Below are 18,167 nucleotides of genomic sequence, written 5' to 3'. Positions count from 1 at the left end.
GGTCTATAATTAATTAATCGCTCAATGTGCTAATTTAATTCATCCAGTCTGGAGAACTCCTGGTCTTACATATTTGCCAAAAAGGTCTATTTGAAATCAATTGAAGAGCTTGTGTTAATGTTTTAAAACTCCCATTTTAAATGAACATTATTCCTTTTGTATAGATTACGCCGGTAAAAGAAAAAAGATAATAACTTGGCTTTAGGTGGTAAAATACTTCAGTGTTCATCTTTAATTTTCAGAATTAATTATTGAATTAATTTGTGTTCATAATAGATGATTTTTCTCATTTTAGAGGGGAATAGTTCTTGAAATGTGTGAGCTATTAAGGGATACACCAAAATGATCTTTCTACCTAATGTTTCTGGCAGAGCAGGAAGTATCTGTATACCTAGTATCTCTGGCAGAGAGGGAAGTATCCTTATACCTAGTATCTCTGGCAGAGAGGGAAGTATCCTTATACCTAGTATCTCTGGCAGAGAGGGAAGTATCCTTATACCTAGTATCTTACAGAGAGTAAAGTATCCATATACCTAGTATCTGGCAGAGAGTAAGTATTCATATACCTCGTATCTCTGGCAGAGAGTGAAGTATCCATATACCTAGTATCTCTGGCAGAGAGGGAAGTATCCTTATACCTAGTATCTCTGGCAGAGAGGGAAGTATCCTTATACCTAGTATCTCTGGCAGAGAGGGAAGTATCCTTATATCTAGTATCCCTGGCAGAGAGGGAAGTATCCTTATACCTAGTATCTTGCAGAGAGTAAAGTATCCATATACCTAGTATCTCTGGCAGTGAGTGAAGAATCCTTATATCTAGTATCCCGGGCAGAGAGGGAAGTATCCATATACCTAGTATCTTGCAGAGAGTAAAGTATCCATATACCTAGTATCTTACAGAGAGTAAAGTATCCATATACCTAGTATCTGGCAGAGAGTAAGTATTCATATACCTCGTATCTCTGGCAGAGAGTGAAGTATCCATATACCTAGTATCACGGGCAGAGAATGAAGTATTCATATACCTAGTATCTCTGGCAGCGAGTGAAGTATCCATATACCTAGTATCTGGCAGAGAGTAAGTATTCATATACCTCGTATCTCTGGCAGAGAGTGAAGTATCCATATACCTAGTATCACGGGCAGAGAATGAAGTATTCATATACCTAGTATCTCTGGCAGCGAGTGAAGTATTCATATACCTAGTATCACTGGCAGAGAGTGAAGTATTTATATACCTAGTATCTCTGGCAGCGAGTGAAGTATTCATATACCAAGTATCTCTGGCAGAGAGTGAAGTATTCATATACCTAGTATCACTGGCAGCGAGTGAAGTATTCATATACCTAGTATCTCTGGCAGAGAATGAAGTATTCATATACCTAGTATCACTGGCAGAGAGTGAAGTATTCATATACCAAGTATCTCTGGCAGCGAGTGAAGTATTCATATACCTAGTATCTCTGGCAGAGAGTGAAGTATTCATATACCTAGTATCACTGGCAGAGAGTGAAGTATTCATATACCTAGTATCTCTGGCAGAGAGTGAAGTATTCATATACCTAGTATCTCTGGCAGAGAGTGAAGTATTCATATACCTAGTATCTCTGGCAGAGAGTGAAGTATTCATATACCTAGTATCTCTGGCAGAGAGTGAAGTATTCATATACCTAGTATCTCTGGCAGAGAGTGAAGTATTGGGGTTTTTGAACACCTGGCATCGTACCACGTTCAGCCCCATTGACAAGTGTGTCTGTGGCACTGTTTTTGTGGACGGCAGCATTGAGTGTGTCTTAGTTACATCTACATCTTCTACTTTGCGCTCTTTTTCACTGATTTACATCAGAATTCTGGAGTTGGTCACATAGGAGATTCTGCTGTGTGTGGAGTCCTTCAAGTGTGCCGTGGGGACGAAGAGGTACCGCAACGCTTGATGGGGAGAAATTCTCTCCTCCCCATCAAAATGCAGTGGCCCTTACATCAGGTCAACAAAGGCCAACCTGTCCAAAAACTCTGCATCCTCCCCTTTCGGTTGGGATGTGCTTGGTCGTCAAGGCGGCTGGGAAGATGAAACCAGTCATCAATTCCAGGTTTGTTGCTGCTGGCTCTGAGATATTGTAATGGTGACATCAGTCTCCATGTAGATCCATCAGATCTTTTTTTCTTCAATCAAACAGCCGCAGGTGTCTGCCCCCTCTCTGCGCACGCAGTCCCCTGGCCGGACCTAATTTTTTTTACCGTGCAACTTTTAGTCCGGTAGTCATCTGAATCAAACTGGCTTCCTGGCGTATAGAGAAATGCCAAGACACAACCGAGGACAACCTCTGTTGTTCGGTTGCCCGATGGGTGCGTTTTCATCCCTTGTTCTACCACTCGGGTTGGAATCGACAGGTCAAAGTCAATCGACTTGACCTTGAATGTCTGGTCCTGGTGATTGCCGAGCAGTAAGTAATCAGGTTTGATGTCCATGTGTGTGACACCAACACCTTTTGAGGGCCTCCAAGGCCTGCAACAGTGTGATGGAAGATACGCCAGACACAGCAGGATATACAGCAACTCATTTGTTTGGTCCTCTTTACAATAGGTGAGCGCTTTATTTTGTTCAGAATTGTTTTAGCAAAGATCCCGTAACCTCTTACAATCTGAGAGGCACTTTCTGTAATTACGAAATTAACATCTTCCACTGAAGAAAAGTTGACTTTTATGTTTTCAGTGCTGTCAAGTTTAGTTCTTCGACAGAAAAACGGTATCAGCAGGTCCCACTGGTCAAAAAATTGGAACTAGGAATCGGCCAAGAAAAATGCAAGTGGTAATAATTAATAGTGTGTCAGTAGGAAAATACAGTCAGGGGACATCACGGACACCTTGTATGGTCTAAGTGGGCCAGTTAGGCTTAAAGTCGGCGAAATGTTTTCTTTATGATATAAAACGCAGTACTCTCAGCAGTACATGAACCGCTCGACTGTGCGCAGAAGCATTTGTATCACATGAAAGTTTAAACATCCGCGGCCTCGGAAGACACAAGAGGGCGAGCTTAAATGCCACGTTGGGAACGGGGAACATCATTGTGCTGGTCGCATAATTTGTTTTCATCTTATTTGTGGCCTTTTCAGTTAATACAGAAACCCAGTGGTGGAGAGGAACCCTGTGGTCGACCACATCATTGAGGAACTGAGGTTTCTATAATATTCTGTTGTTGTTTTTTCATATTTAATGCCAGATTTTTCCACCAACCACCCATTTTGTGAAACAAGACAAGAAGCAGAGGGGAATGCGTTGCCCTTCCTTCTTCTCTAATCATCATCTGGTGTGTGTGTGTTAGGTGGGGGGGGGGGGGGGGGGGGGCTTGCAGCTGCCCAACCTTTTTGACCCTTGAAGCTTCAAATGACAAGGGGAGTAGACCTTGGGAAATGTTCCATGTTTTTATGTGGCCTTTGGCGTGTTGCTTTAACCTAAACCCTCAACTATCTACTGTGGTTCGGAGCCTTTCACTCACAAATGTACATAACCAAAACCTCTATAGAGACGTTGTGGTTAAATTAAAAAAAAAATATATATATATATATTTTATTTTTTTAATTTTTTTAACCAAACGTCAAATATTTCCCAGTGTGGCTTTAGTCAAGCAATTAGATTTTTTTTTTTTATAGGCCTTTTAAAAGTAAAAATATTTCTGAAAACAACTTTTATTATTTACTTATTCCCATTAGTTGGCACATCTTAATTAATGTGTTGGTGAAATTCAGATTAAGCTTTTTAAAGTTTTCCCTCAGAGAGCAATGTAGAAAACTATAATTAGAAAATAAGAAAAAGAAAGTAAGTACTGGGAGTCTGTGAGACACCCTTGAGGAAACCAGATTATTATGTTTCTGTTTTGTTTGAAGACTTCTTTTGTGCTGCAGTGACATTCCGCTTCCTCGCTAAACGGAGGTCGTAGCTGAGCTTTGTGAATACGAGGAAGTGAACTGCGCTGACACGGGGGGATGTTGCAGAGGGAGAGAAGTTGAGGGAGGCTCGGGTGAATGGACTGAACGACGCTGGGAGATGTTTCTATTGAGAGCATTTGAGACGTGTTTTGTGAAGCAGATGCGGAAGGATTTGCTAGTTGAGTAGTTTAGCAGCATTAACTTGTCTGCCCTTTTTGCCACCGCTGCTTTCATTCTAATCTTACTCAGCCCTTTGCTGTGCTCCTGCTTCGCTTTTGTTTTTGTGTTTATTCTTTTTTTTTTTTTTACCCAACGTTAAGCACTTTGTGATTTTATATCTGTGCAAGGCTGCTAAACAAATAAACTTTACTTACTTACTGAAGCATGATCTGTAGAGAATCTATAAAAGGCTTGAAATCAGGAGTGAAAGCACTCTCGCACCATTTACAACACCGCCATAAAGTGCAATACGTAGAGGATATTAAACTCTGCTGCTGCTGCAACCTCGACCGCAAAGCCTCACTGTGACTGACCGCAGTAATATTCCGCAGTCCCCCCCCCCCCACCACAGGCAATTAAACACTCATGAAAACATAGTTACGCATTTCATAACCCACATCTGCTAATAATCCATCCTAAATTCGAAATACCGTACCTTTTTAACAGTTTTTATGTTTATGTAATTCCCTGATAACCTGGGGATGCAGTTCTGGTGGCCAGGAACGTTGTTATTCTTTGACCGTCGGGTGAATTTTTAAGAAAGAAGTGGATATGTCACGAAAAAGAAGTGCGCAGGGCGTGTAGCGCCAGAGGATGACGGCACAGTCAACATAATGAATGGTTGGAGCAGCAGAGGAGGAGGCATCTATCTGCGACAAGTAAAATGAGGTTTTGAGAAATGACCTTTAGTCGGACAAGTTGCAGCAGTTCTTCCGTGCCAGCGAGTATTATATGTGTTGCACGCTGTCAAAAGACAAAAACAGAGTTTGGAAATATCTGCGAGGACGACGGCAGTCAGTCACGTGCCGGCTGCGTCAGGGCTCATTCCAGCGAGGGTTTCCATTTCCCATTTTGCGCTTTCACAAAAAAGGGAACAAATCCTCCTCAAGTGAGCATGAAAAAACAATGGGTAATTACCTTTTCTCAATGCTGCACTTTAATACACATCAAAATACGTTTACAGAAACCAGACCAAGGCATCCTCTCACTCTTGACGGGGATTATTTGGTTTTTCAGAGAGTTTCCTTCGCTCACTGGGACTTGTCGGATCTCTTAATCTTCCACCTAATTTCTAAGTCTCTCATCACACGACTGAAAAGCTCTCCCTCACAGGAACTTCAGTCCTCACTGTCCCCCATCCAGCTCACCACCTAATGACATAATGGCACTGGTCAGAGAGCTCAGGGGCCCTGCGGCTCTGCATTGCCACTCTGAATGCACCACTTTATGTCAGATCCACTCCATGAAGAGGATGACAAGTGTCTTCTGTCCCACTCGGCCCTCTAACAACCAGCCTTTGTAGCTACTCCAAATGGTGGTGTTTGCATCGCCAACCACTGTTTGTGTTCTCTGTTGGAAAAAGATCATCCACTGTGAACAGAGTGAACAGTAACGGATCAGCCCGCTGCATTGACTCGCCACGCCGCTGAGCCAGATGTCAAATTGTGTCTCTTTCTGCTGTGTGTCAGTATGGATTCTTTCAGGTCATTGTTTGCCTTGAGTTAAAAGTTTTTTTGTATTTCTCTGTGGTTGTCTTTGTAGCGAACTGTTGGGTGTCCCCCCTGGAGAGGGATCAGGACTGCAGTGCATCACAGTGAAATGTAGCACCTCGCTGCCCTCGAAGACAGATTTGGAGACCTGTCTGCTCATGGTGAGTCATCTCCGAATTCTTGAGCCTTCATCTAACTTGACACCGCTTCTGCATGGGTTACCTTGCTGTACATGTCTTAGAAATACCATATCAATATTTGATCACTTTTAAAATGCACAGAATATAAATAGAACCAGGTAGAATGACGGTCAGAAGGGGCCTTAAATAGCTTCTACTTTTCCCGTCTGTAGAGTCTAGTGGCCTCTAGTGGTGAAGTTGGTGACTGCACACATCAATTTATGTTTTGTCAATTTTCTCTTCCAAACCGAAAACAAGCAAATTTTATGGTTGTTTTCTGGGTGGAGTTTGGACCAGGAAGAGGGAGACGATCCCGTCTTCTCCATCAGCCCCTGTTTTCACAACCCAACTCTCTTTTCTCTCATCTCTTTGTTCCTCATCCATTTTCACATCTTCGCTCTGTGTGTGCGCGTGCGTGTGTGTCCCACCCCCCCTTGAATCGCACGATGTCTGTCGCCTCCATCGGCATGACGACCCACCAGCAGCTTCACTGATCAGCTGAAGTATGTAAACAATAAGTGAAGTTGCTGTGCAGATTCTCTCCGCAGCAAACAGAGCAGAACACCACAGTCAGCAATGGTAAAAATTCAAGGAGTGGCAAAGTATAAGAGGACACTAAAATTGTCCATTCCGGGCTCCCGTAGCTGCAACCTAGTGGGCTCCATGGAAGGCTACCCACTTCCTGTATGATTCTTAGTTGCAGGTAGGCTGTAAAATTCATCAGAAGTTACTGCATATTGTAATGTAAAGTCCTTTTAATTTTCAACCCGCTGAAAGTAGCGATATTTTTAAGGGCTAATTGCAGGTCAAGTTCTATTTTAAATGGAATGTGGCCGTGCTGCAGAGGCGTACCGCCTGAACGTCCCACCCTAGAAGCCATCGTTGTTCGACAGAGGTCCCCACCGACATCACAACCAGTGTCATTTTAATTTGCTTTTCAAAGACAAATGAGGATCTTGGCGTTAAAAAAAAAAAACGTCAACTTGGTCAAAATAATTGCAGTTGCGTATGTTTTGGCAATAGTGTCAGGTAATTATGCAGCTGTACATTCAAATTGATGACTGTTTTAATTAGAATCCCGCCAGCGATCCCTCCTGATACGGCTGTTTGGATCAAGCCCTCTTCATGACTAAAGCTCAGCGTAGTCGGCCTTGAAGGGTTGATCTTCTGCACCTCGTTGCAGAACACCTCTTGAGAGAATTTCCATGGAGAAGTGGATCTGTGTTTCTATTTTTACCACAAGCGTTCACCACCCATTGGTGGAGATGCTATCATCTCTGCATGAAGCTGTCTCTCAGAAATACTTTTATTCTTAAGAAGTATGAGAGGATCGATACGTCTGCTTGGGGCGATGTGTAATGACCGTGGGATCGGCCAGCCATGAAATTGCTGTTTGGCTCTGAAATGGATCCGAAGCCGTTTCATACAAGAGCCGTAATGAATGTGACGACGGCCGCTGGAGGAGCTGGTGAGATAATTGACTTGACCAGTAAATAAAGAAAGATTTGCCGGTGACCTCAACTGTCTTAATTTTTCTCTAAGTGTGTTCCTGATGATAAACCCAGCCAGCTGTTAAAGGCAGCGTGGAACTCTTAAGTGGAGGTATGCAGAGTGACAGTCGCCAGCTTCACGTGTGCAGCTGTAGCCTGTAAGACGCAGGCTGGCAAATGGAGTGGAAGAGTAGACCCATTAAACTCTGGCTCTCCTCGGAGAAAGAGGCTAACAGCTCTGAACGCCGGCCTCTCGCTCCCACAAAGTGCTGACACACATTTCTGTCTGACAGAAATGCCTCCTGACCGCGTGACACTGCTTCTTTTCTTCTTCTACTCAGACGTCGAGGCAGTAAAGTTGCAGCTACACAAAAGAGACACAGTCCTCCAGCGCTGCTCAAGTGGTGGCGTAAATAATATTCGTACCACAAACTGGCGCATTGCTCACATTTTAGGTGATGAGGATGGAATGTCTTTGTTTCGCGTCGTCCGAGCATAAAGCCTCTCAGTCTTCAGCCTCATATCTGTAGCACGCTCTTTGACATCCACACTGACCTCTTGACCCTCACGATCTGTCAGTTCAGGGTCGACGTGGCAGCCGTCACGGTCACCGGCGCAAAGATGCAATAACCTGACTTTGCCCCTGGCAGTGGTGGAAGTACTTTTACCGCGCTGTACTCGAGTACAAACTTTGCAGTATCTGTACTTGAGTAGTTGTAGTCCAGGTCTCTCTTCTTCTACTTTTTCATTAATTTAACAACAAAGGCATAATACGGTAGACGCAGCAACAACACCAGTATCACAGTACACACAACATACGTCATCACTCCCAGTACTTCAAAACTTGACAGTCCCAGTCACATAGGTACACAACTAAATTAGGTATAATTTCCTTATTATAAAATGAAAAACAAAAGATTTCAAAGACAAGTGGATGTATCATTCCTTTGATTATTCTCTCTGGGAAATTGAATTACTTTTAAAGCTGTAAAATCTTCGTGAAATGTCATTTTATTTTGAAAGGTCGCATTGCTAAATGAAATGATGACTTTAAAGAGCGCCGGCAAAGTTGGAGAAGGTTTATGGAGGCTGAAGTTAAGATAGAGCAAAGAAAACTTTTGCTTTTTTTCTTTGTATTTCTGAGATTACATCAAATTGTTTGTTGTGTTTTGTGTCTTTGTACTTTTACTTTGCTACGTTTCAAAGGAGATCTTGTCTTGTAGCTTTGCCTTTTTTTTCTTCTCGGTTTTCCTGTCATATTTTTGCGCCAAATTAAATATTTTATGGTCACGATTCATCTGCTCGCTGGTTGTCTTGGTTTCTGTTGTGAAACTCGTGTACATAAAGAATTTGGCAAACTGAATTGGGAAATTTACTTCTGGAACAGGAGCCGCTCTGAAGGTGGGCGGTCACTGTCAAGATCTAGTTGCACTTCGTCCACCACTGGGCGCTTACAGTACTTCTAGTTCCCTTGTGTGTAAACTTCTGGAAACTCTCGGGGATGCAGTACATTTTCCAGCGTGGTGAAAATGTTAAACTACTTGAGGCTCCTGGCTGCTACAGTAAAGCCGCTCCATGTATGGGCTCTCTTCCAGTAGTATTTGTCATGCTCTGACCAATCAGCTGCTTCAAGCTGCAAAGCTCCACTGAGTGCCCGAGGCGACGGTGATGAGAATGATCAGCGCTGTCAGTTGGCGAAGGGGATCTGAGGAAGACGGTTGCTCCTCAGCGGGGGTGTGTGGGCGATGAGCAGCCCACAGCCACTGAAGGGGAGCTGTGTCAAATCTGACACGCTGAAACCCGCAAACGCCGCCACTGACAGCCAGTTGTGATGAAAAAAAAAGAAGAAAGATTTACATGCAAGAGAAAAGCCTTTCTGAGTGGTGAGAGCCGTTCTCCCTGGCTTGATCTTGTCGCTTTCGTTTTTCTGTCATGCTTTAATGGTGGAAGACGGCCAGTTTCGCCCCAGTTATCGCATCAAAATCAACCCGGACAGGTGAAGTATTCTTGAGTCTTCATCCATCTATGTTTAGACAAGTGGACCGTTCGGTCTTCATTGTGATGAACACAAAGTCACAAGGCTTGTTACCGGTAACCATCCCAGTAAAACCAGCAACTGAGGAGAAACTGGCCTTCTACCACCATTAAAGAATGACAGAAAAACGAAAGCGACAAGATCAAGCCAGGGAGAACGGCTCTCACCACTCAGGAAGGGCCCGGTCCTGACGGATTTCCCAAGGAGGGAATCTGCTCCTGCGTTTGAAGACTCAAGCCAACTTGGTTTAAAAACACGGACTTGTTGTAGATGCTCTTTGTTCCGACCTTTCCCACTGACAGGGAACCCGTGCCGGTTCGGTGCCGGTTTATGAACCTTACTTGGACCCCGTCCCGAGTATTCAGAGCCCTCAGACCAGGCTCACATAGGAGACTGTAAAAACTAGTTTTTCTTGTGAACCATGATTACGTCTCTTGCGCCCCTCCATTATTATTTTATTTTTTTAACACCACAGCAGCGACAGCTCTGGACAGTCGATGCTTCAGCTCAGAACTGCGAAGAACAGGGGCCCGTTCAGTAGACAGAACCAAGCAACAGAGAATCTGGACCGGCACCGCTTTAAGAGCCTGCGTTTGGAGGGAAAAGGAGCTTGTTTGTGTCAGGTTCCTTTCACATCGCTTTCCTATTTACATTTATAGCTTCTTCTTTTCTTTTTTTTTTGTCCGTAATTCCTCATCACTCTCATGTTTGACCAAATCCTACTTTCATTTGTTCAGCACATGATTCAGTATCATGTTTGGACGAAATGCAAAAGTATTAGTAGTTGAAAGGGAACGAATGATCTTCAAAAGGCAATAAGCGGTCCGTAGTCTAAATATTTGTTCCACAGCTCCCCACAGTAAACTGCAAACCAATCAGACTCCTAATTCTCTGCCACCTTCTGCCAAGTCGATCATGATTTAGCTTCATCACTCCGTTTAGCATAATTAATGTGGGCATGGATCGCAATGTGCCAGAGACGCCGCAGCAAACTGAGCCATCCAGTTCTCATCTGGGCTTTAGAGGGAATTCTTTAAAGCGGGTTTCCTTTGGGACCGTGTTTGCACAGGTTTGTTCAAAATCATCTCCTCCCCTCTCTTCTGTGCCAGCAGCCATCGACAGCTGGGCCCAGCTAACAGCTGCCTCCCTCCTCTCCCCCAGAATGCACCACTTCAAAAACAAAAAGATGCGGCCAGCGTGCTCTGTAGGAGAGAGCATCCTTCTGATCATTGGTGGTGGATTGACCTTTCACATCAGCCAGCATCTATTCTCAGTCTACTGAGGGCTCTGCTTCCTCCACGAAGGGGAACTTTGGTATCATCAGTAACCAGTACAGTGAATAATAACCTGATGATGATGATGATGATGAAGACGATAAAAAAGGACTGACTTGCTCAGTCAGTCATTCAAGACTGAATTTAGAGGAACTCTGGAAACGTCTCGAAAAAGGGAACGTAAATTAGGCGTGAAAACAGCAAATAAACCAGAATCGGACAACAAGATACAACCTCAGCAAAACTGTACAGTTAGGAAAAGACGTGAACGTTGCATAGAATAAGTCAAACATATCAAGAAAACATGGATATGTTGGTATATATGTATGTGTATACACTTGGAGCAGGTTACTTGGCCTGTCAAGGAATATTGTCATGTTGCACAAGGAGAGGCAATTTAAGTCTAAAGGGATTATTCTTGAACTTAACGGGCCTCTTTTGCTGATGTAGCAAACAGCGGCTCCACCTGCTAATGTGAAGGGCAGACTCATCTGCCGGCTTGTGATCTTGAGCGAAGGGGAGTGGAGGTGACCCCCCGGCGTGCGTGCGTCCGTCTCCGGAATGTTACACGGCAACGGCCTCTCTGAGAAATGCAGCTTTTCTTCTCTCCGTCGTAAGCGTGTTTGTGTGATCGGGCGCGTAAGTGGCACACGTTTAGGGACGAGTTTTCTTGAATATGCTGACCGACAGTGTGCAGTGGCTGTCTGATGTACATTAATAACATTTCCCTGCTGACGTGACGTGAAAAACGGAATTGTTCAATTGACGATTAGGAGTAACAGGGTCACATGACAGTCAAGGAAGAGAAAAAAAGAATCTTCCATTAATTTGTGATATAAATGTAAACAAGGTTGTAAAGTCATGGTGTCACATGACAGAGAAGCCATTGTAGAGACAGATGAATTTTACAATATTTATTGATTTTAAGAAATTAGAAATATCAGAAAAATTATATAAGGAGATGTTAGTTTTTATTTTTCCAGCCTAGTGGTGATATCTGGAATTGATCAGGAGTCACTGTAGCACATGACATGAAAGCTACCGGTACAAAAGGTATTTCGCTAGAAAATGTTCCTATAAATTATAAATGTAATGTTTTATTTCCCAAACTCTTAAAATCCTGGATCCCGTTTCTACATATTGACCAGCTTCTTCTTCCTGAGCTACATGATTGACACAAGCTCCAACGTGGGCTTAATTCTAACAGACATTTATTGGTGGTCATCAAACTGCCATCAGGGGTCAGCGGCGAGCTAACAGGCTAATTGGGTCCATGATCTCGTCTGGACTCTCAATCAAAGCCGAATCCGGCCTGACAGCGGTCTGCTGGGGCTAAACTGAAACCATCTAAGATGTTTTCTCTCCTGTCCACACTCCCTTTCATCCTTTGGACCCTCATATACAGACTCACAGGCACAACCCTGACGGTACCGTTGCCCTTGGAAGCTCCGTTAATGTGGTCTGCTCTCAAGAGACCGCAGTAGAATGCGGAAAAGAGAGAAGTACATTTCTGAGGCTGGAGAGAGAGTGTAAACAATCAATAAATGTTTAGCTCACAGCCTATTTTTATGGAAAGTTGGTTCTCATCCTCAAGTTTACATAAAAGAAACCGTAGAGTGTCGCAAGAATGAGGCCTCAAACCTGGGAGTAAGTTGGCATCATTGAACATCCGCTCTGGGGTCAGCAGAGGCTTTGGATATTGTCACGTTTTCTCTCCCTGGGAGAAAAACCCGGATAAACATGGCACTCGTGAATTTCAAAGCTTTCATGTGAAGGTCACGAGTTTGTGTTGTAGTTCATTCATAGCCTAATTGAGGTTTTCTTCTGTGCAAAAACCATAAAAATCTAAACCATCAAAGATACTCTTGCTGAAGAAAAGGTTCACGTATCCTCCATCTTTGTTTCCTATTTGTGTCTTGGTGAGGGAACTCAGGCGGATCCTGACTTCCGGTCACATTATTCCTGCACGATTTTTCTTTGTACATAACTAAAATGCGTTGCGCCCCCAACTGCAGTGCCCCATTTTCATCACCATCTTCTGGCAGTGACAGTTACTACAAACAACCAGCAACACATGTATCCGTCACAGACGAAGGGACTAACTACTGAACAGTTGCAAACTGCTCTTATGAAGCGACTCCTTTCACTGTCGATCTTTCTGGTCTGATAAGATTTCGCCACATCCCATTTACTGGGACACGCAGGGAGATTGAGCTGGCAGCGATGAGCTTAATGAGCACTGTGTGAACTCGTTTGGGGAGGCTTGAATGTAAAGGACGTTTACTGACATGTTAGAGTGCCTCACTGTATCCTTGAAGCCTTACATCACAAGAACAAAGATGAGATAACGTGAGATTACTGCCGCTCGTTCCCAGTGGACAAAGAAGTTGTTCACAGCGCGAACGGGAACATGTTGGCGCTCACGGTAAGACGGGACTGGAACAATGCATAATTCATTAGGAAACAGATCCATCTCTTATCTCGCCCAGTGAGCTCCACTGTTTCAATAAAACAGTTCACACACCAGTGTAATTCACTGACTTATTTCCCTTGAAAGAAGCAGGCCTTTGTAAATGTTCACTTGTGAAAATTTGACCTGTTTTCTGTCTGAGTCAAGTGCGAAGCAGCAGTTTGTGGGCAGAATCCCATTTGGTCACCAGCAAATAACATTACGGGGACCTCTTTGACACACCTAAGCTACTCTGTCTCTTCTTGTCTGTCCCTCCTCCCGTTTGGTTGGAGACCTTATTGATCTTTTCTGTTCTTTTGCTGTAGCTGTGAAACCTTACCCACCCTGCGTCTGTCTGATGACTTTCTTCCACTCTTCAGGGACGTGCTTGTGGGTTTTCTTGACGTCACCGCGACTATCTGTAGCTGTCATAAATAGAAAGCCTCACCTTCTAACCTCCAGAAGGTTCTTGCTGTGAGCAAAAGTGACTCCTGTGGTCGTGTTTCTTTCACTGTGTCTGTGTACGTACTTCTACCTGCAGTTAACCGTTGCCTTGTTATAAACCTTTGCTTCAACCTCTCTGAAGCAAACCCTCGAGCAGACGTCATTGACAGCAAACAGCTTCAGCTCTACACACCATCGCTCGTTCAGTTTTTTTAATGGGGGAGTTAACGGAAGCTACTGTTCTGTGTACCCTACTGTTTTCACGATTTGCAAGAAAAAACAACTGATGTTTGGTTCCTTCTGCAAACCTGACTTGATGATTGACCCATTCCAGACCGCAGCAGCGCTGAGCTTGAGCGTCGGAACTAACGAATTCTTGCTAAGTGTGCAGGACACTGAAGTGCCGTCTCCAAAGTCCTGTTTTTGTCTAACTTTCCACAAAGCCTCCATCAGACCCGTCTCCAGCTGCAGAAATCCCAGTTTGTCCCGGAAATGCAGAGAAAAGCAGTCATAACTTTCAACGGCAAAAGTCGGTGCATGTACAGTAGTTTGATTTTATCTGACACAGCCTCAGTGTCTCTACTCTTGCAACTTCATTATCCTTGTAGTTTGGTTGAAGTTTGTTTCAGTTGAAGACTTCAGCAAGTCTCCCAATTCATGAAGGAAACCCAGAGGTCCCCCATGGCTTCACTCCACTTAGAGCCTATGCTAAGCCTTTCAACTTCTCAGCTGCACTTGATAAACAATAGCCCCAGGCGACCAAGTCCAGTACTCAGTCTGGCACTGCTGCTCAGACGTACCGAGTTACTACAAGCCTTCAGCAGGCCTCTGGCTAAGTGACGTGTGGTTAAGCATTTTAAGAAAATGAATTAAACTGGGATGCACACATCGACGTGAAATAAGAGCCAGCGGGAACTTGTGCTGTAGCGGTTCTTTAGTGCTTCCCTCGAAGTGGCCAAATCAGCCCATTTGGGGGTATCATCAGAGGGCTGGTTACATCCGGCACAGACGAGAGCCAGCAGGAGCTTCGTGCTTGTACTGGAGCCGTATGACAGTTGGACCAGCAGAAAATGTGTTATGTTATATTACTGCAGCAAATATTTACGCATCTCTGAAACAATGTGTGCTCTGCATTTACAATCTGGCGCTAATATCTGCTGGATTTAGCGTTCCTGGGTCACATGATGTGGAAAGCATTGAGAGAGAAACGCAGGCATTTTGCAATTTAACCCTCCAATGTTCATAAAAAAGTAAAAAAAAGGGTGTCCCATTATGTCTGACTTCAACAATGACTTTGCACAACAAAACTGACCAGAAAACACTGTGAATGTTCCTACGTGTCCTGTAGTGAAACTTTTAGCCTCGTCTGGATTTTCCTACAAGTGAAAACAAACCAAACAAAGGGGAATTTTGCCGCCACTGTTAACTCCACCGTGGGGGAGGAAGCAGGCAGCTGCCCGCTACCAGTCACCACTTCTCACCTAGAGGTCACAACCTGGATGGGATTTGCACGCTGGCTTTCCCTTTGATGAGGCACAGCTGAAGAGAATCAAACCCTGACTTTCCTTGTTGTGGGTTTGCATCCGCATTACTTGAGTGCTGAATAGATCGATTTGAATATGTTAATCCATGCTAAATTAAACCCAATTACATTCATTAGAGGTGAACCATGTTTAAAAGCATTGCGGTTCCATTTCAGTAGCTCATTTTATGTGAAAGATAATTTCTTCGCCCTGTTGTCTCATGAAGATTGCCGCCACCAAAATATCCATTTATACAATTCCTCTTAATGTACACAAGAAGAGTGGCGTGGTGTATAAAACAAGATTAACAGGCAAATGAGGAGGGAAGGAGGCGAGGAGATTCTGTGGGACCTTTGCCTATTCAATTTTTATAATTTAATTCCAGTGCCCGCCTAAGCAGAAACACTGGCGGATTTTAAAAGCCTTCATGCAGATTCTGCCAGTGTTGATTACCTGGCGTTATTGGCCTTCTGCCGAGTGACCTTCCCTCCTCGTGTCATGACTCTGCTTGCCCCTGTAAGCTGCCTGTCAAACACTGAGCCATTCTCCCTCCTGATTCCCCGGCCTGTTTGTCTGAACAGCATCGCCACGACAGAGGATTTATGCAAACTAACTTTCACTGTGCATTCTACAGATTAGATGATGGACGTGGCAGTGTCATATGCCACCAGCAAAGATGAAAGGCTATCATTTCCATTAGGTTTGATAGAACGCCCCTGCTCTGAGTGCCGGTGTGGATGGTGCAGCAGCACTTCCAAATGGCCAGCAGGTGTAGCAGTGAGGTCTTCAAATGGAGCCGCAGCCTGAGGTGGAGAGATGATTGAAGGCAGCAGTTTCTCTTAACCCCGCTCACTAAAGCCACTAGTTAATAAAACAGTCTTGAGCATCATCAAGCAGCCTCATCGGTTGTTGAAGATTGATGCAGTTTATTGAGCTGTTGTTCAAGTCAATAGATAGTTCATTTCTTTTGCCCCCTCCCCTTTTTTTTAAAATTTTGGGTGGGTCTTCTCTGGGTGGTCCTGCTCCGTCCAGCAGACTAAACAACATGCAAGTTGGTTCATTGAAGACTGTAATTGTGATTTAGTGTTGATGGGAGTGTGGATGGTTGTCTGTCCTATGAGGATGGACTGCTGACTTATCCAGGGGACCCCTCTCTTGACCAGCGACACCTGCGATGGGCTCCAGCCTCAGGGGACCCTGACCAGGGTAAGCAGTAAAGACAATGAATGAATGAATCTTTTCTCTAATGCGGCTGGATTTACATTGTTTTGCTACAGTTTGCACTGCTAAACCCATGGAGTCCTCCGACCCACACAACCATTTAAGTTCCAACCCTCTCGCGCAACACCTCAGTGTGTCTCCCATGTCTAAAACTTATGATGTTATATCTACATCTGATTAAGTTTGGCACAAAAACTCTTGGTTATGGTTGGAAAGGATCATGGTTTGGTTTCAAATAAGCACTCTGATCAAGGTTTAGGTACATTTGTGGTTATTAAAGCACTGTTTTGACTCACGGTTGTAAACAGGACCTTGACGACCACAATCCTTGACCGAGGCTTGACGCACTGCATCAAGTTTCTGTTAATGCTTTGCACTGCAGTGAGAAACTAAGAAAGCAGTCTGGGTATAAAACTGTTGGGGAGACACAGAGCAGCTGGCTTTTTCAGTCACAACAGAGGGTGAGATTTAACTCTCAACAGCAGCTAATGTTAGCAACACGGGCTGTAGTATTTACTGTTATTTAGCGGCACTGGCAACGACTCGGAGTACTTCCTTATCAGCTTTCGTGGGCTCTGATTGGGTGATGGTAGATGGTGAGAGTGAAAGCTGGATCTTTTGACCCCTTCGCTGAACCAGTTCACATGGACAGGTATTTTTTTTCCCACCAGCCTTGACTGAGGAACATGTCCTGCGATTGTAAGGAGGGTTAAATCAACCCGATTATCCTGTGCTGTTCCCAGCATCAGGAGTTAGGGAGCGCAAGAGCAGTGCATTCAAAATTTATTAAAATCAGTATTGTCATTTTTTTATATCTATCTATCATCTATCTATCTATAATATATCTGCAGTTAAAATATGTTTTCCATAATCGGTGACAAATGTCTTCTTTGGAAGACATGCGACTTCAGACATTGCGGTTATGCTGCTCACAGAGAATAAACAGTTTTTTTGCCTTTACTTCCCTCCTTGGCCTGGCTGGGGAAAATTTCTTCACCTGCCTACATCTCTCACAGCTTTTCATGCAATTATTGGGTCTCACCCAGACATTCTTGATAACACACAGGAGAAAGTAAAAAGGCAATGAATTACGTCCTCCTTCACTAGTCTTTCTGTGACTCTGATAAAGGTTGACATTCTATTATCGTTGCTTCCTTTTGAATACGTTTGAACGCGAGGCTGCTAGAGGTGTAAGCTTGTTTAAACTGGGCTTAGATTTAGTAATGAAAGTGTTGGCCTACGTGGGAGGATGTGTGTTTTCCCACTGGGTGATGACACAACCAAAGCACAGAACAATTCACTTGGCCATATGTGGGCTGTGTCAGTGTGTTGAAGAAGGAACATGTGAAGCCCCACTTTGCCTGCACAGTATGGACTTCAATAAAGAAGAATACCTGCTTAGCCCCGGGCTCCCGGATTCATTATTTGAAAGTTTAGACAACCAATATTGAGCTTGTTTCACAATACAGAGTTCGAAGATCTGAGGTCTGGGGAGCTCACGACAACAGTCCCAAACAAGCCTATTTGTCGAGGACACGCCCAACTGGAAACGATGCTCACGCTGTAGTAAAACAAATCGAAGACAAAGTAAATAACGGTGACACACGGGGAGCCGTTGTCCCGATGGACGGATGAATCATGTCCTCGGGAGTGATTGTGTTTGTGTTGAACCAGTTAATTTATTCTCACTGAAAACGCAAAGTTTCCTCGGAGACTGTGGCTTGGCCGTCCTACCCGTAACCCTTGTTCAAGAAAAATGTGAACTTTTGCTCCAGAGTTTGGATGGAGTGTGGACAGTGTGCTCGCTAAAACATGCTAACAGGCTACAAGTAAGCTAACAGGCTTTTGTTTTGGCTACAGCGGTTTCTTAAGTGAACTGCTGTACATTCCACACTTCTAGGTGTTGAAAAATAGAGA

At 44.0% G+C, this 18,167-nt stretch overlaps 1 protein-coding gene across 1 annotated transcript in view; it reads left to right on the top strand.

Annotated features, from left to right (window-relative positions):
• tanc2b (tetratricopeptide repeat, ankyrin repeat and coiled-coil containing 2b) overlaps positions 1-18,167 on the top strand; it is a 147,985-nt gene that overhangs the window by 12,487 nt on the left and 117,331 nt on the right. The window contains 1 exon segment of the mRNA XM_086196488.1: positions 5,688-5,796. The gene's annotated coding sequence lies outside the window, so the exon portion shown is untranslated.

The sequence above is a fragment of the Aulostomus chinensis genome, chromosome 23 (genome assembly GCF_037954235.1).
Source record: "Aulostomus chinensis isolate RoL2024-O1b breed Wild chromosome 23, RoL_Achi_v1.0, whole genome shotgun sequence".
Taxonomy (NCBI): domain Eukaryota; kingdom Metazoa; phylum Chordata; class Actinopteri; order Syngnathiformes; family Aulostomidae; genus Aulostomus; species Aulostomus chinensis.
This window is presented reverse-complemented; position numbering and strand designations above follow the sequence as displayed.